This window comes from Bos indicus, chromosome 17 (genome assembly GCF_029378745.1).
Source record: "Bos indicus isolate NIAB-ARS_2022 breed Sahiwal x Tharparkar chromosome 17, NIAB-ARS_B.indTharparkar_mat_pri_1.0, whole genome shotgun sequence".
NCBI lineage: Eukaryota > Metazoa > Chordata > Mammalia > Artiodactyla > Bovidae > Bos > Bos indicus.
Genome location: NC_091776.1, coordinates 70,803,871 through 70,825,860, shown reverse-complemented (window position 1 = coordinate 70,825,860; position 21,990 = coordinate 70,803,871). Strand labels below are relative to the sequence as shown.

At 49.4% G+C, this 21,990-nt stretch overlaps 1 long non-coding RNA gene and 1 pseudogene across 1 annotated transcript; one reads left to right on the top strand and one right to left on the bottom strand.

Moving 5' to 3' along the window:
- The first annotated feature begins 8,079 nt into the window (after nucleotides 1-8,079).
- On the top strand, nucleotides 8,080-15,009 carry LOC139176669 (adenylosuccinate synthetase isozyme 2-like; annotated as a pseudogene).
- A 5,887-nt stretch (nucleotides 15,010-20,896) lies between these two features.
- On the bottom strand, nucleotides 20,897-21,325 carry LOC139176790 (uncharacterized). The gene is made up of 2 exons (XR_011561244.1): nucleotides 21,167-21,325; nucleotides 20,897-21,056 (listed from the first exon to the last, which is right to left on the bottom strand). It is a non-coding gene; the product is annotated as an uncharacterized lncRNA (long non-coding RNA).
- Between the last annotated feature and the right edge of the window lie 665 nt (nucleotides 21,326-21,990).

Here is a 21,990-nt window from a genome sequence, read left to right as displayed (position 1 = left end):
AAAACATAATTTAATTTTAAAGACTTTCTAACATGTATGACATCTCCACTGGGGGATTTTATGTTGTAGCAAGACATTCCCTCTGTGAAACAGGGCAGGCTGAGTTATCAGAGCCATGGGTCAGTCTCAGATCTGAGATGAGACACAGGACATGACAAGGCAGATCAGTTGTTCTCAGGAATCTCAGACGGGACCATGCACATGGTCAGACAGAGCAGCAGTCACGGCCCCGGGGGCAGAGCCCCAGGACAGGGTCTGCTTTCCCAGCCCAGGGCCCCAGCAGCTTCTCCTGCGCTCACCATGCATAAAATCAATCCCACAGCAGCTGAGCACAGACACTCCTCAGCCAGGAATCATTTCCCAGGTGTCAGGACCACGGTTCCTCTCCCCTCCTGACTCCTCACTCAATGGGCACACGGGACGGAATGTGAGTGTTCAGGGGATAAATCAGCTGCTGGAGGGCTTCCCTGAATCCCCTGGGAAATGAGGGGGAATCAGGGGTGGAACAGGGAGGGGACGACCTAGGGTCACATCTGAGAGCCGAAAACCTGAGTCTTCTCTGGAAGGAAAGGTTAGAGGGGTTCAAGGAGGGGAACGAAGTGAGTGTCCAGTTCAAGAAGTTCTGGAAACATGTCCATGACTTTCTGTCAGAGTGACCCTGGTCATGACGGAGGAGCTTAGGTGTGGAGTGTTGTAGAAACAGGGAGCCCAGGATAGGGAAGAAGTCATGAATCAGAGGGGGCTGGAGGAGGGGAGAGGCTCTTAGGAAAGAACTGAGGAGGAGCAGGAGGTGACTGAGGGAGTTGGAGGGGTGCAGGGCGTGGACTCTGGGGTCTTCTCCCCTCCTCTGCTCCGGGGAAGAGGGTGGGGCCCTGGTGACTATGAACAGGACATCCTTGGTCCATTTGCAGCTTCACTCCCAGAAAGAACTTGAGGGCTCGGGCTCTATGTCTTTCTCCTGTGAGAAAGCTCCTGCTGAGACCTCCAACTCAGTCCAGGGAGCCCAGGGACAGGGCAAGGTCAGGGGAACAATTAGGGTGTGTTCAGGTTCTGCCATCTGAGCAGGTGCACAGCGCCCCCTGGTGTCATGCGTGGGGAATGTTCGTGGTGGGGAAAAGGAAGCAGGGCTGCCCTGTATCTTCCACCTGAAAGTCCATCAATTATGGTTGTGTGTTCACTGCCCACCGACCCCACTGCTCTGTGTCTGACTCCGCCCAGGGCCCCAGGGCAACTCCTGTCAGCTGCTCCTTCCATCCAAGGGGTGAGACCAGGCCCTGCTGAGCTGCTGCCCTCAGGGAGGGGAGCCGGGCTGAGGGGCCTGCTGTGCTACACGGATCATGGATGCTCAGATCCCACAGTGCCAGCCACCCACACCCACCTCATATTCAGCACTGATGGCCCAGCTGGGGTCAAGGCTCAGGTGTCTGGCCCCACACTCAGCAGCAGAAGGGACGGGGTGCACACGAGCCTGCTTTTCCCCTCGCTCGGTCTCCCCTTGTTTCTGCTCCATCTCCCAGCCCATTCCTGCTTCCAGGGACGGGACCCTGGGGGCGTTCCACTTGTTGAGGGGCCGGCTACGACCTGGCATCCAGGCACCCGGGTAGTCAATGGGGCGTGTGGGGATTTGGGGAGCCAGTTCTGAATAAGGTTCTTCCAGGAACATAATGGAGAAGGCAATGGCACCCCACTCCAGTACTCTTGCCTGGAAAATCCATGGATGGAGGAGCCTGGTGGGCTGCAGTCCACGGGGTCGCTAGAGTCGGACAAGACTCAGGGACTTCACTTTCACTTTTCACTTTCCTGCATTGGAGAAGGAAATGGCAACCCACTCCAGTGTTCTTGCATGGAGAATCCCAGATGTGGGGGAACCTCGTGGGCTGCCGTCTATGGGGTTGCACAGAGTCGGACACGACTGAAGCGACTTAGCAGCAGCAGCAGCAGCAGCAGGAACATAAATCGTCCCAGGAGCCTCGAAGTGTGTCCTTAGACAACACAGATTTGTGGAAATTCCACCCAATTTCCATCTTCTTTTGAAATTAAGATGTGAATAGTGTTTTGGGGGTTTTGTATTTTTATTGTGAATTGGGAGTGAATGTGTCATGGGATTGCAAACATTCAGACACGACTGAGCAACTGAACTGTGTCATGGGAAGTTAATGTGACTAGGCCCAATTTAAGACAATTCTCAGGGGTTATTTCACAATAATACACAAAGACATACTTCTGGAACGTTGATGTTCTTAAATATTTTGGGGAGGTTCTTGTTAACCACAGATTTTTGCCACCAACAAAAGGCTGTGATTCAGGAGCTCTAGATGGGAAACTGCATTTCTAGAAAATTCCACTACTTGTGTCCCTCCCAGCAAATGAAATATTATTTGTCTGCAAGATCAAGTTCATGACGCTGTACATCTCTTAGTGTGATTTGAATGACAAGAGTCCTAATGGCAGTGGTGGGGGTGTGAGTCTCCCTGTGGAGCCAAGCCTCCTTCCCAACAGCATGGGCAGAGAGGGGTCCCCTTGGAGAGATGGACACACCAGGGAGAGCTGGGAGGAGACATGTGGCCATGAACCACCGGACAGGAGACGGGCCCAGAGCCTCCCTCCCCATGGGGACATTGACCTGTCCCACCCCCTCCCCGCCTCTCCTGCCACTAAGCGCTGAGCCCTCTGAGCACAAGGGCAGGTTTTGGTAGCACTTCCCCCATGGGCTACATCACTGCGGCATTGTAACTACCAGTTCCCAGACCACAGTGATAATCGGCTTCATCCTTGGGCTGGGCCCCCGTGATGGTGAGGGTGGCTTTGTTCCCAGAGATGGAACCAGAGATGCAATTAGAGACCCCAGACGGGCGACTGTTTGTGCTATAGAAAAGCAGTCAGGGAGCCTGGCCTGGGGTCTGCTGGAACCAGCTAGGGTAGTTACTGGTTGTGAGTGACCCAGAGCTCAGTCCAGAGGTGAGGGTGACCTTCTCTCCTGGAGACACTGGCCGTGACGGCACCTGGGGGCCCCGGTGCAGGAACATCACCCTCCAATGAGGACCCTGCTGCCCACGTGGGCAAAGCCAACAGAGGAGGTGCCAGCCTGCCTGGCCAGGACCCTGCGCTCTCACGGACAGACCCACAGCGCCCCCTGCTGGACTCAGGCCTCCTCCTCCCCCACTTCACACCGCAGCCTCCTGGAAGGGCTTTCTCACACTTGCAGCTGGGTCTCTCTGATGTCACTGCCCAGGGCAGAAGAACGAGTCCCCTCCGTGTAGTTTGTGGTTGGTCAGTGATCTCTCCAGGTCACTAATGACCTGCAGACTCAGGGAATGCTGATGTACTTTCGGATTCTCTGTTGTCTCAGTTTGTACTGCCTGGCTCCTGGGGCCACTACCAGAGCACAACCACCACGAAACAAGTTCAAGGCTTCAAAGTCCAGAGTGTCCATGGGTTATAGCTGATCGTGACCCTGTCATGTTCTCCCAGGATGAAACGTGGTTGATGTTGTGTCTGCAGGGTCTCCAGGAGTTGTCCCAGCCCTAATTGCACATCTCTCTTCTTATTTCTGTCTTTGCAGAGAGAATATGACATTCTGGGGGAAAACATGTCTTTTTCTTGATTACTTCCAAGATCCTGACAGCGTTTACTTTTTACTTCTGACTGCAATATATATAAGGTGTTTTCAGTTTGGTTTCATAACTTTTCAAGGCTTGATGTAAGAGACTATGGCTATCAATAGGAATCTCATCCTTTTTAGGGTTTCCTCCTCCATTGCTGGACTTAGAAACCCTTATGACCTGTTACCTGACCCTCAGTGGATACAGTGCAAGTTCACGTGTTAGACTCCGTAGATTTAATAGTAGTGGTTTTACATTTCTATGTTGAAAAGAGTGCTATTTATCCAATATCATCTCAAATAAAGAACCAGGGAGGGAAAGCGGGAGAGGCCATGAGGGAAAAGAGGAGAAAATGAGCAAGTGATGAATCTGAGAGCCACGTCCTAATGGGGAGGGTCTTCCAGTACCTGGAGATGAGGGGCTTCTCAGGGAACAGTCCACAGAGAAAGGGAGGCACCCAGCTTCCCTAAGTGTCTTGGTTTAGGGCAGAGTACAAAGCCTGGAACAGGAGCGGGATGTGCACAGGGTGGAAGAGGGCCCCCCCCCCTCCCGCTCAGGTCTCCAGGCACAGATGTTGGGCTTCTGCTTCTTCATCATCCTCCCAAGTACCTGTGAGGGGCCCTGTATATCTGGGTGCAGTAGGATTCTGTTTGTATTTGGAGGCCAGAGAGAAAAGGAGTTATTATCAATGACCCCATAAAGATGGACCAGGATGAGGCTTAAGTTAGGTTCTGGTTGATCACACACGGATGATCATGGAGCATTTTAGCAGTATCAGGAAGTATTTTTGTTTAGTTTTGCTTTCCCTGAGACTTCATATAAACTGAATGGATAGTTGGGAGTAGATTCATCATGAAACAGAAGGTTTTCAAGTGTAGTAGGTACCTATGCAAGGTGTGTTGCCGGGGTCCAGCCCCAGCAGGATCCAAGGGTTCCCTCAGGATGACGGCATTGGCAAATAGGGAAAGTAAAGAGGGGAGAGACAGAGGCTTGATCTTCCTTGGTTTACACAGAAAGCCAATAAAGTTCCTGACACGGAACTTGCTCTGTTCACGGATGCGGCAGGTGCCCTCTCGGTGGGGTGAGGATGCGGGATGCCCTCTCCCCGACAAAGACGCAGGGCACCTTCCCAATGGGGTCTTAGAAACCCAGGCAAAAAAGAGAACAGAGAGCCCCTGTGCTTCAAGTAGTCATCCTGAAAGAGAACAGAGAGAGAAAAGGAGAGAAAATGAAAAAAAAGAATGACATGGGGAGACCAAGCTCTGATGAAGCCGGGTCTGCAGCTTTATTTTCAAAAGGAGCTTTTACACCCTGGGTTACACATTTCCAGAAGTGAAAGATACAGAGTCATGCAGAGTCAGCTCAACAATACATCGGTTTGACCTTCATTGGGACCAGTATGTTTTTTTGCATAGCTTTTCATTTACAAGGGTCTTTGTGTTATGCACATTATCTTCTGGCCTGGAGGCCTATTGACATTTTATGACCTTTTTCTGATCAAGGTTGGTCAACCAGAAAACTTGCTTTCCCTTAAACTGTTTCTTCTTTAGTTTTCCAATCTGTGTCTCCCTCAGAAAGTATTAAAGTTACATTCTTATGGAGCAAAGGTGCAGGGGGTTACAACAAAGAAGGAACTTACTAACTCAAGGGTCCTGTGTTGCCAAGGCCAAGGCTGCTGCTTGTTTTTCTTCTGTACCAACTGTTTTTGCTGATGCACTCCCAGGTGCACTTTGAGTAAAGGACAAGGAAACTCGGTAGCAAACATTGGCTCAACAATGCAGTATTATTCTAATACAGCTTTTTTATCGCTCGAAGGTTATGCTTGGGGTGTTGCGAACAATCATGTGCGTTAGTTGCAAGAGTGTGGATAAACCTGCCAAGCAAGCTAAAATAGTAACGGGGGGTTAAAGTAAAAATGCTCCTTTCAAGCCCAGGAGGCTTATTAACTAGAGCCCTAAGTTGATTTTCTTCAGAGAAAGGTGGTCGGGGATAGCCCGCTGTAAATGTCAGAAGAGTTGGTGAAAGGCATAATGTAATAACCAGTAGACACACAGATTTTAGTTTCGGGGTAGATGCTCGAGCAGGTCCAGGGAATCCCTCGAGTCCTGTTCTGCCTTTGCCTGTCAGGTCCTCTCCGCCTGACCTTTGTCACGGGTGGGATCTCCCGTGGTGGCTCCTGGCAGTGTGTGAAACTTGAAAATTCTCCAAGAAGAAGACGGACAGGCTAAGTTTCTTGTCCCACTTTCCCAGCTGCCTGTTCCCTGACCTCCCTTCAGGACCGGGAAGGACGGAGCCCAGCACCACGGGTGCAGGTCGGCAGGCCCAGGAGCCCCAGGGTACGGGGTCCACAGCCCCATCTTCCTGCGCCCCCACCACAGTGAGGCCATGGGCCCTGATGGTCCAGGCCTCTGCAACAGGAGGACCATGAGTGACTGTGCCATTTGATTTCAGAAAAGATAAAGAAATGAGACGAGGGACATGAAAAGAGTATTTCTGCCATTGATGTACCATCAGATAATTCATAGACAGAACCTGCGGCAGAAGAAAGCATGGCCTGTCTTGAGAGGCAGCCACGTCCTCCTCTGCTGACCCCTCAGGACTCACCTTGTGTGAGGGCTCAGTTCATTCTGAAGGAAGGAAAATTCCCATATCTTCTCCATCCAGTTACTAGGAGCCTGGAGGGCCATGAGTTTTAGAAAATGCCGACCTGTTAGCAGCACTGTGGAAATGAGGAGGGAGCAGGGAGCAGGAGGCAGGGCTCCTGTCAGCGTCTGAGCTGTGGACGGGCCCCTGCAGCCCAGGACCCACACTCTGTGGGGCGAGAGGATGGAGATGGGAGGAGCAGGGCTGCACTGGGGTGTTTCTGCTGAAGACGCAGCACCTGCTCTGGGGGATTTACTCCAGATGTTGAGGGAGGGGCAGGTGGGCTCTGAAGTCAGATATGTGGCTTCCTGGGATGCCTGTGCTGTCTCGTGTCTCAGCACGATCCTGTGTGTCTCCTCCCTCCCTTCACAGAGATCTCTGTGCAGAGAGGCCTTCCTTGGAAATCCCTCTATGGAAACTTCTCACTGAAACCAGGCTCAGAGCCAAAGTCCGAGGCCCAGGGGTTTTGTCTCACTTCCTTGTCATCTGAGCCACTGTGGGAACCTACAGCCTCGTCCTCCGTCTGCAGCCCAGAGATGACCAGGAGCCCCGCGTTGGACAAGGTGTCTTTGGATCCAGAGAAGTGTCTGGGGACCCCGGAGCCCTGGAGCTTTTGGGAATCTGAGTTGTAGGACAGGAGGTACCGGGGAGGACTCCCTGGCTTCTGCTGGTACCAGGTTATAGACAAGCTGCCAATGTTATAGCCATTGCTCAGGGTGCAGGAGAGTCTGGCTGATGCTCCCAGAGATGCAGACAGGGAGTCTGACTGAGTCAGCACAGGCTGCGAGAGGGAACCTGCAGACACAGACACAGGGGAGATGGGGCAGGAGCTGAAGGAAAGAGTCCCAGAGTCTGCGCCCCAGGGGATGATGAGGCTGGGACTGAGCCCTGGTGCCGGGGCCCATCGCTACCTGTGCAGTGAGCGAGGAACACCAGCAGGAGAGGAGTCCAGGCCATGGTGCTCACAGAACCCTGGTCCCCCAGAGGGGCTGGGCTGCTCCAGGCCTCCTGTTCTCCCACAGACTCTGCTAGAGGAGGGACTGCCATGAAAATGGGGGTCCACCCAGGGCCCGCCCAGCCCCTCCCTGAACCTTGATGCTGGAGCTCTGCTCACAGCCCAGACTGTAGGGGAGGGAGGGGCTTCCCACTTGGGAGCCCCTGGAGGAAGCCCCTGCCAAGACTACACTGGTCCCTGCTCAGGGGACTCTGCAGCCAGAGAGGACGCACTGCTGAGTGCCCCCAGGAGCACAGACCCCAACGCCAGCCCAGCTCCTACAGTGAGTTGTGCTCCTTGAGCAGCTGTGCAAGGACCCCAAGGCAGTCCCACAGCGCTCCCTGCTGGTAACATATGGAAAAGTTTTGCTGAAAAAAGGAATGAAATTCAAAGTGCTCTAAGAAGGTTCTAGTAGAGAAAGTAAGTAAACAGATGAAGATGCTTAGAAGAAACAGAATATATTGTCATGTAATTATTCCACAAAAGACATAATGTATCCTGATTTAGCGTAAATATCTAACAAACTTCAGGAGTTATATGCTTCCAATACATTGGATTTGTATTTTTTTAAGCATTGAAAAAGATGTAAAATTTGTGTTTCTCTGAGAAAGCAGTTAAAGTGTTTTACACACAACCCATAAATAAAGCACATACGAGGGGAATTTATAGGACTTCCCTTGTTTTCCTGTGTTTAAGGGTCTGCCTGTCGATGGAGGGGACATGGTTGCAGTGCCAGATGCAGGAAGCTCCCACATTCTGCAGAGCAACTCAGCAGGAAAGCCGAGCTGCTGAAGCTCCATCCCCTGGAGCTGGTGCCCTGCAGCAAGAGAATCCACCCCAATGAGAAGCCAGTGCACTGCAGTGAAGAGCTGCTGCGCCACCCACAACCAGAGCCCAGGAGCAGTGAATACCCCGCACAGCCATCCGGCAATCAACCAATAAAGTGTAAAAAACAACCTGACAACCAAACCAGTAGAAGGGGACATTACAGACCACGGTCGTTAAACATTGATCCAAGTCCTCTCGACGAAATGGAACATTAGAAAAGTAGAAAAATCCTAATATCAGTTTAAGACACTGACAGTGTTACCAAATGTTATCTTTTTGAATATATGTTATATTTTATATTAAGACTCTCAAACATAGATTTACAGAAAATCCAGTTCACACGTTCCCAGCCACCCCCGACCCCTTCGGGCTCTTCTCGTGTCTCTGGGGCCTGGGCGTTTGCCAAGACCAACCTTGGCATCCGTCCAAGGTGACTGAGGCCGTCCCAGGGAGCAGCCTGGGGGGAACCTGGAGACCCTGGTGCTTGGCGGGCAGTGGGACCACGAAGCCAAGGGGAAGGTGCTGGGTCTGCTGGTGAGGACACCAGCACGCTGTGCCACTGCCAGGGAGGAAGTAATGCTGCCTGAACAGCTGCAGATTCTGTGGAGGGTGACTTTCATCTTTTACCCAGTGGAACCATTACCCAGTGGAACAACTCAGGCTCCCAGTGGAGCCTGAATGTTACTGCATTCATTGGAATTGATGTGGTAATTCATCTAGCTGGATTGTGTGAGGAAGCAGAAAAATATGATCAAAAAGGGAAAGGTCTGGAAGGCTGGATAAGGCTTCTCATACCTGACAGATTGTGCTTGATTTTCATCAAACAGCTGATGGTATCCAGGAACAACAGAGAGGAGAACAAGCAGGAAAAAATTTGGGTACCACAAAAAGGGCATTTGCCCTGTTCATTCTTCCAAAGAGGACCACTGTGGACTTAGGATATGCCATCTTATTTCTGACTTTGATGGCTTTTCTGAGAGGTTCCAAGTTCTGGCTAACCACTACAAATCTATATACCCCACATCGGAAACAGACATTGAAGATGAATTCCAAAAACTCAAGGGTTAAATGGAAAGGGTGAAACCAACTGCTAGATATATGGAGTTTATATCCTATATCGAGCTTTCAAAGAAAGACCATCAAAGAAAATCTTGGTAGAAGCTGCAAATGCAGCACTGCTAGATACTGATTTTGAAAGTTATCCTTTCATAACCTCTTTGAACCGTACAGTTGGATGTGTTTGTACTGGCTTGGGTATGCTGCCTTAATATGTGGAGAAGTGTATGGAGTTATGAAAGCTTATACAACTAGAGTTGGGATTGGTCCTTTTCCTACAGAGCAAGACAATGCAATTGGAGAATTATTACAAACAAGGGATAGAGAGTTTGGTGTAACTACAGGAAGGGAAAGATGATGTGTCTGGTTGGACTTTGTTTTGATTAAATATGCTCATATGATTAATGGATTTACTGCATGGGTAGTCAAAAATTTTGATATTTTGGACATATTTATGGAAATCAGAGTTGGAGTTGCATACAAGTTAGATGGTGAGATTATAACTCATTTCCCAGTAAACCAAGAACTCTTAAATAAATGGATTTAAATGTAAGACAAGGATATTTAAGGACTTTTAAGGAACTACCTATTAATGCCCAGAATTGTTTGATTTATTGAAGATGAAGTTCAAATTCCAGTTAAATAGATTTGCTTAGATAAATCCAGAGTCTATGATTCAACTCTTTTAAGGATTTCTAGTGATACAAGAAGCATTCATGGAGAGGTGGGGAAAGGACTTTCTTAAATATTTCATTTATGATCTACCAATTCTGAGAATAAAGACACTGAAATGAGGTTTAGGCCTAACAGTCGCTTCCAGTCTTTCAAGAGGGATGGCTGGTGTGGAGATACATTTTGGCAATTTACAGTGTCAGCTGCCTTAGCTGGCATGATTGCCAAATCATTTGTTGTTCCTCCTGCTTATGGTGTCATATTTTCTTTTCATTTTAGTAATAATATAATCAATGTTGTTTGAAATCAGATAGAATGATCTCTGTTCATTTCCAAGGCACCATTCAATATCACAGTAATCCAAGTCTATGCCCTGACCAGTTATGCTGAAGAAGCTGAAGTTGAACGGGTCTATGAAGACCTAGAAGACATTCTAGAGCTAACACCCAGAAAAGGTGTCCTTTTCAATATAGGGAACTGGAATGCAAAAGTAGGAAGTCAAGAAATACCTGAAGTAACAGGCAAATTTGGCCTTGGCGTACAGAATGAAGCAGGGCAAAGCCTAATAGAATTTTGCCAAGAGAATACACTGGTCATAGCAAGCACCCTTTTCCAGCAACACAAGAGAAACCTTTACAGATGGCCATCACCAGATGGTCAACACCAATATTCTTTGCAGCTAAAGATGGAGAAGCTCTATACAGTCAGCAAAAACAAGACCGGAAGCTGACTGTGGCTCAAATCATGAACTCCTTATTGCCAAATTCAGACTTAAATGGAAGAAAGTAGGGAAAACCACAAGACCATTCTGTTATGACCTAAATCAAATCCCTTATGATTATACAGTGGAAGTGAGAAATAGATTCAAGGGATTAGATCTGATAGAGGGCCTGAAGAGCTATGGATGGACGTTTGTGACATTGTACAGGAGGCAGGGCTCAAGATCATCCCCAAGAAAAAGTAATGCAAAAAGGCAAGTGGTTGTCTGAGGAGGCCTTACAAATAGCTGTGAAAAGAAAGAAGCAAGAGGCAAATCAGAAAAGGAAAGATATACCCATTTGAATGCAGAGTTCTAAAGAATAACAAGGAGAGATAAGAAAGCCTTCTTTGGTGATCAATGTAAAGAAATAGAGGAAAACAATAGAATGGGAAAGACTAGAGATCTCTTCAAGAAAATAAGAGATGCCAAGGGAACATTTGATCCAAACACGGGCACAATAAAGGACAGAAATGTATGGACCTAACAGAAGCAGAAGATATTAAGAAAGAGCTAGCAAGAATACACATAACTGTACAAAAAAGATCTTCATGATCCAGATAATCACAATGGTATGATGATTCACCTTGAGCCAGATCCTGGAATGTGAAGTCAAGTGGGCCTTAGGAAACTAGGGATTACTGAGGTGAAATGTGACAAAAACTAGGGTGTTCAGAGGTAAAATCTGACAGAAACTAATGGGTTCTGAATTAAAATCTGACAGAAACTAGGGGGTTGTGTGGTAAAAATATGACAGAAAAAAAGGGTGCTGTGGTAAAATGTGACAGAAACTAGGCAGTTCTGAGGTGAAATGTGACAGAAACTAAGGGATACTGAGGTAAAATTTAAAAGAAACTATAGTCTTCTGAGGGAAAATCTGGTAGAAACTAGGGGATTCTGTGGTAAAATCTGACAGGAATTAGGTGATTCTGGCATAAAATCTGACATAAACTAGGGGCTTCTGGTGTAAAATCTGACAGAAACAAGGGGGTTCTGAGGGAAAATCTCACAGAACTAGGGGGTTCTGAGGTAAAAACCTGACAGAAACTAGGGGGTTCTGAGATAAAATTTGACAGAAATGAAGGGGCTCTGAGGTAACATCTAACAGAAACTTGGGATTTTGAGGTGAAATGTGGCAGAAAATAGGGGCTTCTGAGGTGAAATGTGGCAAAAAATAGGGGCTTCAGAGGTAAAATCTGACAGAAACTAGGGGGTTTTGAGGTAAAACTTGACAGAAGATAGCAGCTCCTGAGGTAAAATCTGTGAGAAAGTAGGGGGCTTGTGAGGTAAGACGTGACAGACACTAAGGGGTTCTGTGGTAAAACCTGAGAGAAACTAGGTTCTCCTTAGGTAAACCTGACAGAATATAATGGGTTTTGTGGTAAATCTCCTTAGGTAAACCTGACAGAATATAATGGGTTTTGTGGTAAATCGGACAGTAACTAGGGGCTTCTGACATAAAATCTGACAAAAACTAGGGGGTTCTGAGGTAAAATCTGACAGAATTACATGCTCCAGAGGTAAAATCTGAAAGAAACTAGATGATACTGAGGTATAGTGTGAGAGAAACTAGGGACTGTTTTGGTAAAATGTGACAGAAACGAGGGGGTTCTTGGGTAAAATCTGACAGAAATCAGGGGGTATGAAGGTAACATGTTACAGAAATTGGAGGCTTCTGAGGTAAAAACTGACAGAAAGCAGGGGGTACTAAGGTAAAATCTAACAGAAGTTAGAGGCTTCTGGTGGAAAATCTGACAGAAGCTAGGGGCTTCTAGGGTAAAATCTGACAAACTAGGTTGGTTCTGTGGTAAAATCTGACAGAAACTAGGGGCTCCTGAGGTAAAATCTGTGAGAAACTAGGGGGATTCTGGGGGTAAACACTGACAGAAACTAAGGGGGTTCTGTGGTAAAATGTGAAAGAAACTAGGTTTTCCTTAGGTAAATCTGACATAGTATGGGGCTTCTGAGGAGGAGAAGGGGACGACAGAGGATCAGGTGGTTGGATGGTATCATCGACTCAATAGGCATGAGTTTGAGCAAGCTTCAGGAGTTGGTGATGGACAGGGAAGCCTGGCATGATGCAGTCCACGGGATCACAAAATGTCAGACAGGACTGAGCGACTGAACTGAACTGAGGTTAAAATCTGACAGAAACTAAGGGGTTGTGTGGTAAAATCTGACAGAAATTCGATGGCTCCGTTGCAAAATCAGACAGAAACTAGGGGATTCTGAGCTAAAATCTGACAGGAACTAGGTGGTTCTGAGGTAAAATCTGACAGAATTACAGGCTCCAGAGGTAAGATCAGATAGAAACTAAGCAATACAGAGCTATAATCTGAGAGAAACTAGAGACACCTTTGGTACCATCTGACATAAACTAAGGGGTTCTGACATTAAATCTGAGAGAAACTAGGAAGTTTCTGACGTAAAATCCGGCAGAAACTAAGGGATTCTGTAGTAAAATCTGACAGAAACTAGGTTCTCCTTAGGTAAAATCTGACAGAAACTTGGTGGTTCCATGGTAAAATCAGACAGAAATTAGGGGGTTCTGAGGTAAAACCTGACAGAAACTAGGTGGTTCTGAAGTAAAACTTGACAGAATTATACAGAGTTAATTCTGATCCACGCTAGAGCTGTTTCTATGAATTTAACCCTTGTTTCTGTCACGTTTGTTATCATCGTCATACATAGCGGCCTGCTTCAGAGAACCCTACTCCCTCTGCCTGAGCCTTAAACCAAGTACCTTTGGGTAGCTCACAAGGAGATGGTCTGACCCTGCCCACCTGTGAATGACTGTAAGAAAGACAGAAATAACGTATCCCCCTGCCTGAGGTTGCCATTCTAGGGAATCATTACAAGAGTTCAATGGTCTTTTTCACTTTGTGTCCTCACTTGCCCCATCTCTCATCCCTAAAAGCAGCTAGCATCCAGGCCCCAAGAGCATGGTCATTTGGAGACGTTAGACTGCCAACTTCTCTGTCAGCTGACTTTCCGAATAAAGTCGTATTCCTTTCCTCTCGGATTCATTGGCCTGTCATGAGGTGAGCAGAGTGAGCTTAGACTTGGTAACAGCCACAAATATGTAGATCAATCTGGCAGGACTGAGGTCACCTTCACAGTATGAGGTTGTCCCACCCGTGATCTCAGGGCTCCTTTCACTTATTTACAACTGTGTGAATTTCTCAACAATGTTTTCTTGTTTTCAGTTTATAAGCCTCTCACCTACTGGGTTAATCATATTCCTAAGCATTTTATTTTTTTGATACTATCATGAATTGAATTTTTGAAAGTATCCTTCTTGCTTCTTTGCTTTTAGTAACTGGAAAACAACAGGTTTTCTAGCATTACTTCTGGTAACCGTGTGGGAGATCCTAGACAGAACAGATCCTGGTAAGATGAGTGCTCGTTTTCCTGTCTGTGGGGCAGGTGACGAGCAATGGGCAGGTGGGAATGTGAAGTGGTGTCTGCAGCCCATGGGCCAGAAGATGACCACACAAAGGGTGACCTAGGACATGTGACCATCTGCAGAACCGGAATGGCTCCAGGCTGCATCCACTACTTGTGGGGGAAGGAAAGCCATGGAACACGTCTTTTTTTTTTTTTCCATTTTAAGAAAAAAGTCATCAATGTATCAAGACCTAAGTATGTGATATTGTAAAAGCACCAACTATTCTCATAGTGATATCTGGTGACAATAATTTGTGGAAACTCCACAAATCAGGAGCGAAGTGAATTTAATCTCCATAACAATAATTCAACATCATGTGGCAAGTGTTAGACAAAGATATTGAACAGGAAGAATCAGTGGTGGGTCTTAGCAGTGAGGGCCATGGAGAGGCAGTAGTTCCAAAGGACCCAAATGTAAGGTGCACCTCAGATGCCCCCGTGTTGGTGCAGCAGTAACCGAAGAAACCTCCCCTGTGAAGAAAACGCACAGGCGTTCATGTTGAGGGCCAATGAGAGGGGTCAGAGCTCTAGAAACTCCTGGGAATGGGCAGTTGCCCCAGTGATGGAGATTAAAGGCTCCCGAGTCAGAGTTCAGGTCTGAGATGACCTCAGCCAGACCCCAACCTCAGCCCCCGAGCTTCAGGGCAAAGAGACACTGTGTCCCTAGTGACGGGGACATGAACTTCCTGTTTCCTTTGAGACCTTCTCCTGGAAATGGGCTGCTGGAGAGACTTTAAGGACAGACGGGACAGGAGGAGGCTCCATGCCCAGGCAGAGCCCCCAGATGACCTGGAGTCAGGGTGATAGCAGCAGCAGGTCCAGCAAGACGCCGAGCAGGAAGCCACTGGGCGGCCCCATCTCCCCAGAGAGGAGTCCATACCATAACTGGTCTAGTTCCGCAAGCCTGGAGCTCTGGGTGAGCCTGAAAGGCTGTCACAGGAAGGCGGGAGCAGCAGCCTGAGCATCAGCTCAGCCCAGTGATGGCCAAGGAGCCCGAACTCCAGATTTGAGACCTGGAAAACGAGCAGAGACCCCGAGATCTGAGATGGAGCAGGGATCCCCAAGGGCCCACTACTAGCATCAGAGAGAACGAGAGCTGTTGGGACCAGGACACACGCTGGATGCTCGATGAGTCCAGAATCAGACAGACTCTACTGTGCTTCTCTGGTTCTGACCTGACCCATCATGGACTCTGACCCCAGGGCACCTGCCCTTGGCACCGGGGATTTCTGCTAAAGTTGAGAAAATCAGACAATGTGTTGCTGCCAAGGAAAGCTGGAGAACGGGTGAATTAAGACAGATGTGAACAGATTTTTCCGGACCAAGTTCCCTGGTGTGATTCTGGACCCAGTCTTAGGCCAAACAGACAAATGAAGTGGCTGCCTTTGCAGAGGATGTTTCTGCCCCCAGAGCCCTGACTCTGAGAGGACAGCAGGTTTTTGTCTCACTTCCCCCCTGGCCTGGAGCACTGTGGCACCACTGATACTGCTGTCGTAAGATACACAGTAATAATCAGCCTCGTCCTCAGCCTGGTGCGAGCTGATGGTCAGGGTGGCTGTGTTCCCAGACCTGGAGACGGAGAATCAGTCGGGGACCCCCGAGAGTCGACTGGTAGCACGGTAGATGAGGGTTCTGGGGGCCGATCCTGGGATCATTTGGTACCAGCCAACATAATTGCCAGTTCCAACGTTGCTGCTGCTTCCAGAGCAGGTGATGGAGACCCTCTGGCCCAGGGACCCAGACATGGAGGGCGGTTGAGTCAGCACAGCTTGGGCCCAGGATCTTGGAAAGGGGAGAGACAGAGATGGTGACTCAGGAGTCCAGACATGAGAGCAGGGAGCAGGGCCTGTGTGTCTTCCCAGGGCCCTCCCCCTGTCCCCCCCATCCAGTCACCTGTGCAGAGAGCGACCAGCGTGAGGAGCAGAGGGGACCAGGCCACAGTGGACATGTCAGGGTGTCCTGCCGTCTGTGGCCCCACAGCAGAACAGAGCGTCCCCACACCGCTCCTTCCCCTCTTCATATACTGAGAGGGGGAGGGTCCTTTCATGCAAATGACTGTCCTCCCCTCCAACCCCCACAATGCTCTGATCACCTCTGGGACCTGGGTCAGCTTCCTGTGCCTGAGGGAGACCAGTGTGTGATCTGGGGAAGGGATGTGTGGGGCTTGGGGGTGGGATGTCACAGCTGGGACCCTGAGCAGAAAGCATCAGGAAGTACCAGAGGGCTGGTCTCTGCTCTCACCCCTCCAGACACTCAGGAAAGGCCTTGGAATGCCCCCTGGTGTCCTGGCCAAACACACATCCTGACCTGGTGATCAGAGCTCTTAACAGCCAACTTTCCCCAAACTGGTTTTGTAATTATACCTTCAGGATGTGTTTGCTTGGAAAACAACAGCCAACTGTAGCTTACCCTGTAGTGCATGTGAGTGTTACACAGTGGATGTGTGATTTTGAGATTTTCAATGAACCAAAATGTGATCATGGAGTAGTAAAAATCTAAGGGCCTCACTTAAAATAGATGCCTAAATTTAACTGAAGAAAATGTTGTTGTTAAGTCACTAAGCTGTGTCCAACTCTGGCTCTGGTTTAATTCTGCATTCCCATGGTAGTATTTCTAAAACATAATTTTCCTTGTAGCCTCTGTTCTTTAAGTAAGATAATTTTAAAGACTTTCTGACATGTATGGCATCTCCACTGGGGGATTTTATGTCGTAGCAGGACGTTCTCTCTGTGAAACAGGGCAGGCTGAGTTCTCAGAGCCATTGCTCGGTCTCAGATCTGAGATGAGACACAGGACAAGACAAGGCAGATCAGCTGTTCTCAGGAGCCTCAGACGGGACCATAGACATGGTCAGACAGAGCAGCAGTCACGGCCCCGGGGGCAGAGCCCACAGGGTCTGCTTTCCCAGCCCAGGGCCCCAGCAGCTTCTCCCGGGCTCACTGTGCATAAAATCAGTCCCACAGCAGCTGAGCACAGACACTCCTCAGCCAGGAATCATTTCCCAGGTCTCAGGACAGGGTTTCTCTCCCCTCCTGATTCCTCACTCAATGGGCACACAGGACGGAGTGTGAGGTCTCAGGGAATAAATCGGCTAGTAGAGGGGTTCATGGATCCCCTGGGAAACCAGGGGAACCTGGGGAGGAACAGGGAGGGGACGAGTAGGGGTCACATCTGAGAACCAGAGACCTGAGGCTTCTTGGAAAGGAAGGGTTAGAGAGGTTCAAGGGGGGGCCGAGGAAGTGAGTGTAAATTTCAGAAAGATTTGGAAACTTGTCCACGATCTTCTGACAGAGTGAGCTGGGTCATGACCATGGAGATCAACAGTGTAGGTCTGTAGAAAGAGAAGGGCCCAGAATTGGGAGGAAAGTCATGAATGAGGGAACGGGAGGGGTGCATGGAGTGGGCTCTGGGGGCTCCTCCCCTCCTCTGTTTCTGGGAAGAGGGTGGGGACTGATGACCACCTGACCCCTTCACCCTCCAATTCCAGGTGCTCGGCCCCGTGTGCAGCTTCTCTCCCAGGAGGAGACCTGGGGGCCGCGGGTCTGAGTCTGTCCTTTGAGAGGAAGCACCTGCTGTCACGTCCAACTCAGTCTGCTGAGCCCGGGAGCAGGGCAAGCTCAGGGGACCATGTTGGTCTGTTGCTATTGCTGCTGCTGCCAGGTTGCTTCAGTCATGTCCGACTCTGTATGACCCAAAGACGGCAGCCCCCAGGCTCCTCCATCCCTGGGACTCTCCAGGCAAGAACGATGGAGTGGGTTGCCATTTCCTTCTCCAGTGCATGCACGCACGCATGCTAAGTCACTTCAGTTGTGCCCGACTCTGTGTGACCCCATGGACAGGCTCCTCTGTCTACGCGATTCTCTAGGCAAGAATACTGGGGTGGGTTGCCATTTCCTTGTCCTAAGTCTTCCTCTCTTGCCCCAGTAATCCAGCCTTTCCACACCTGAGCCCGTCTTTAGAATACTCTCTGTCTTCTCAGGGAGCCCTGAGTCCGTCTGTGCGGTGCTGTCCGTCCTCCAGCCCTGAGCCGAGCAGGAAATCCCAGAGCCTGTGTCTGCTGTGAAGGGTGAGGGGTGGCCCTTGAAGCACTCTTTTAAGCTGTCTCTAGTCCCAGCGCTGGGGAGACCAGGATGGGAGGTGGGGAGTGGCATGCGGAGCCGCACGGGCAGGCTTAGGGTGACAGCGTCCTGTGCTGTAAACAGCCATGACCACGTGGAGTACCTTCAATAGAACTGCGGGTTTCACGGGTAAAGGTCACCATCTCGTCATGCAATTATGACAGCTGGCAAGTTCATTTCCAACAAAGTTGGGACACATGTTTCATCATCAGAAATAGAAAAACATGGTGTGTGGACAGGTAGGTGTGGTGAGCATCATGGACCTTGTAAAACTCCCTTCCCTGTGGTTCTGGGTGGAGCCGATGGACCCGGGACGGAGGAGGGGTGTGGGGGCAACGAGGAGGAGAAGGAGCTCAGACACCTCACGTTAACGTGTGTGGAAGAGACGGGAAAGTCTTGTTCATTCTTGTTTCTTTGATGTAAAAATGTAAATGCTCTTCTTATTTGTATTCATATTGGAATTGCTGCTAAAGTAGCTTTTTAATAAAATTCACATGATTTTTGTCAGAGGTGTTTGAGAACCTCAGCTCATAGAGGTGAAAAATATATATTCCTACTGAATTCTTTTCTTATTATATGAACATATTGATGACAGTTTGGCTGAACTTCTGATTTCATATATTTCACGTTACAAGTGTTAACATAAAGTATTAATAAAATGGGAAGGAACGAGTAAGGGAGCCACAAAAACTGACACAACATCACTTTCCGTTGTTCAATTCAAAATGTTGAAATTGCCAAATAACACAACAGGGAACATATTTAAATGACACCGATGGTGACAGAGGGTCCTTGCCTGCATCCCTCATCCACGGGGAACACCCGGGCGTTCGGTGGGCAATGGGGCAGCCTCTGCAGGGGTCTCTCATCCCCTGTCCAGGTATCCCCGGAGGTCGAGGTTCCTGAAGGAAGTTCATTTTTGTTGTATGACCGTCCCTCTGTCCTTGGTTGGATGTCAGGTCTGGGCACTGACCCCACGACAGAGCAGCAGGAACTGAGAGGCAAGCCTGTGGCTCTGAGCTGAGAGCTGCTGTGTCCCCTGGGAGCCCAGGTTCAGGACGTCACCCTCCAGTGAGGACCCTGCTGCCCACGTGGGCAAGAGCCAACACAGGAGGTGCCAGCCTGCCTGGCCAGGACCCTGGGTTCTCAGGACCAGGCCCACAGCGCCCCCTGCTGGACTCAGACCTCCTCCTCCCCCACTTCACACCACAGCCTCCTGGAAGGGCTTTCTCACACTTGCAGCTGGGTCTTCCTGATGTCACCGCCCAGGGCAGTAGAATGAGTCGCCTTCATCTAGTTTGGGCTTGGTCATTGATTTTTCCAGTACCTAATGAGAGATCCAACCAGTCCATCCTAAAGGAGACCAGTCCTGGGTGTGCATTGGAATGAATGATGCTGAAGCTGAAACTCCAATACTTTGGCCACCTCAGGCGAAGCATTGATTCATTGGAAAAGACCCTGATGCTGGGAGGGATTGGGGGCAGGAAGAGAAGGGGACGACAGAGGATGAGATGGCTGGATGGCATCACCTACTAGATGCACATGTGTTTGGGTGGACTCTGGGAGTTGGTGATGGACAGGGAGGCCTGGCGTGATGCGATCATGGGGTCGCAAAGAGTCGGACATGACTAAGTGACTGAACTGAACTGAACTGAACTGAATGACCTCAGACCCCTGAATGGTATGCTGATACACTTAAGAATTTCAGGATTCCCTGATGTCTGAGTTTGCTCCGCCGAGCTCGTGGGTTCACTGCCATAACACAACCACCCGAACCTGAATTTCCAGGGTTCAAAAACCCAGCATTCCCGGGGGGTTGTGCCTGGTCATGATTCTGTCTGAGTTTCCTTCCCAGGTTGATAGGTAGTCAAGGTTGAATTTGCAAGGCCTCCCGGAGCCTTCCCAGCTGACTACATGGCTCTGTTCTTATTTCTCTCTTTGCAAAGAGAATAGGGAGGCTCTCAGGTACAACAAATCTCTTCTTGGTCACTTCCAGGGGTTCTCATTTACCCTTCATCATGGTTCTCATAGTACTTCTTTTTGACTCAGATATTTAAAGATGTTTTTAGTCTAATTTTATAATCTTTCTATAATAAATGTTTGATATAAAAGATTATGCTTATAAATGGGAATCTCATCCTTGTCTGGGCTCTTGTTTCATCTCTGGTTGAGAAACCCTTATGACCGTTACCTGATCTTCATTGGACATGGTGAGAGGCGGTCACAGGAAAGGCAGGAGCAGCAGCCTGGGCCTCAGCTCAGCCCAGGGCCGGCCAAGGAGCTGAACGTCCTGAATCAGACCCAGCTGGACACTGTCTCTCTGGTTCTGACATGACCGTCATGGACTCTGTCCGCCAGGACCTGACTCTGGCATTCAGGTCCTTCTGCTCAACTTCAGATATTCATATAAAATACGGTTGCCGAAAGCAAAGCCTTGGTGAGGGGTCAGAATGAAGAAGAACTGAAAGGGTTTCCCAGACCAATTTCCTGGTGTGGGGCTCAGACCCCCGTTTTAAATCAAACAAGCAACAGAAGTGTCTGCATTGGCAGAAGATGCTTCAGCCCAGGGAGGCCCGTGACTTCAGGGAGGGCAGGTTTTTGTCTCACTTCCCCCCTGGCCTGGAGCACTGTGGCATTACTGCTACTATCCTCAGCAGATGCACAGAAATAATCTGCCTCGTCCTCAGCCTGGAGCGAGCTGATGGTCAGGGTGGCTGTGTTCCCAGACCTGGAGCCGGAGAATCGGTCGGGGACCCCCGAGGCTCGACTGGTGTCACCATAGATGAGGGTTCTGGGGGCCGATCCTGGGATCAGTTGGTACCAGCTCACATATCCATTTCCAACATTGCTGCTGCTTCCAGAGCAGGTGATGGAGACCCTCTGGCCCAGGGACCCGGACACGGATGATGGCTGAGTCAGCACAGCCTGGGCCCAGGATCCTGGAAGGGCGAGAGACAGAGATGGTGACTCGGGGGTCAACACATGAGAGCAGGGAGCAGGGCCCTTGTGTCTTCCCCGGGCCCTTCCCCTGTCCCCCCCATCCAGTCACCTGTGTAGACAGCAACCAGCGTGAGGAACAGAGGGGACCAGGCCATGGTGGACATGTCAGGGCGTCCTGCTGTCTGTGGCCCCACAGCAGAACAGAGCGTCCCCACACCGCTCCTTCCCCTCTTCATACCCTGAGAGGGGGCGGGGCCTTTCATGCAAATGACTGTCCTCCCATCCAAACCCCACAATGCTCTGATCACCTCTGGGACCTGGGTCAGCTTCCTGTGCCTGAGGGAGACCAGTGTGTGATCTGGGGAAGGGATGCGTGGGGCTTGGGGGTGGCATGTCACAGCTGGGACCCTGAGCAGAAAGCATCAGGAAGTACCAGGGGGCTGGTCTCTGCTCTCACCCCTCCAGACACTCAGGAAAGGCCTTGGAATGCCCCCTGGTGTCCTGGCCAAACATACATCCTGACCTGGTGATAGAGCTCTTAGAGTCAACATTCCCAAAACTGGTCTTGAAATTATACCTTCAGGATGTGTTTGGTTGGAAAACAGCAGCCAACTGTAGCTTACCCTGTAGTGCATGTGAGTGTTACACAGTGGATGTGTGATTTTGAGATTTTCAATGAACCAAAATGTGATCGTGGAGTAGTGAAAATCTAAGGGCCTCACTTAAAATAGATGCCTAAATTTAACTGAAGCAAATGTTGTGGTTCAGTCCGACAAAGTTGTGTCCGTCTCTGGCTCTATTTTAATTTTTATTGCCATGGTACTATTTCTAAAACATAATTTTCCTTTTAGATTCTGTTCTTTAAATAAGATCATTTTAAAGACTCTGTGACATATATGGCATCTGTGAAACAGGGCAGGCTGAGTTATCAGA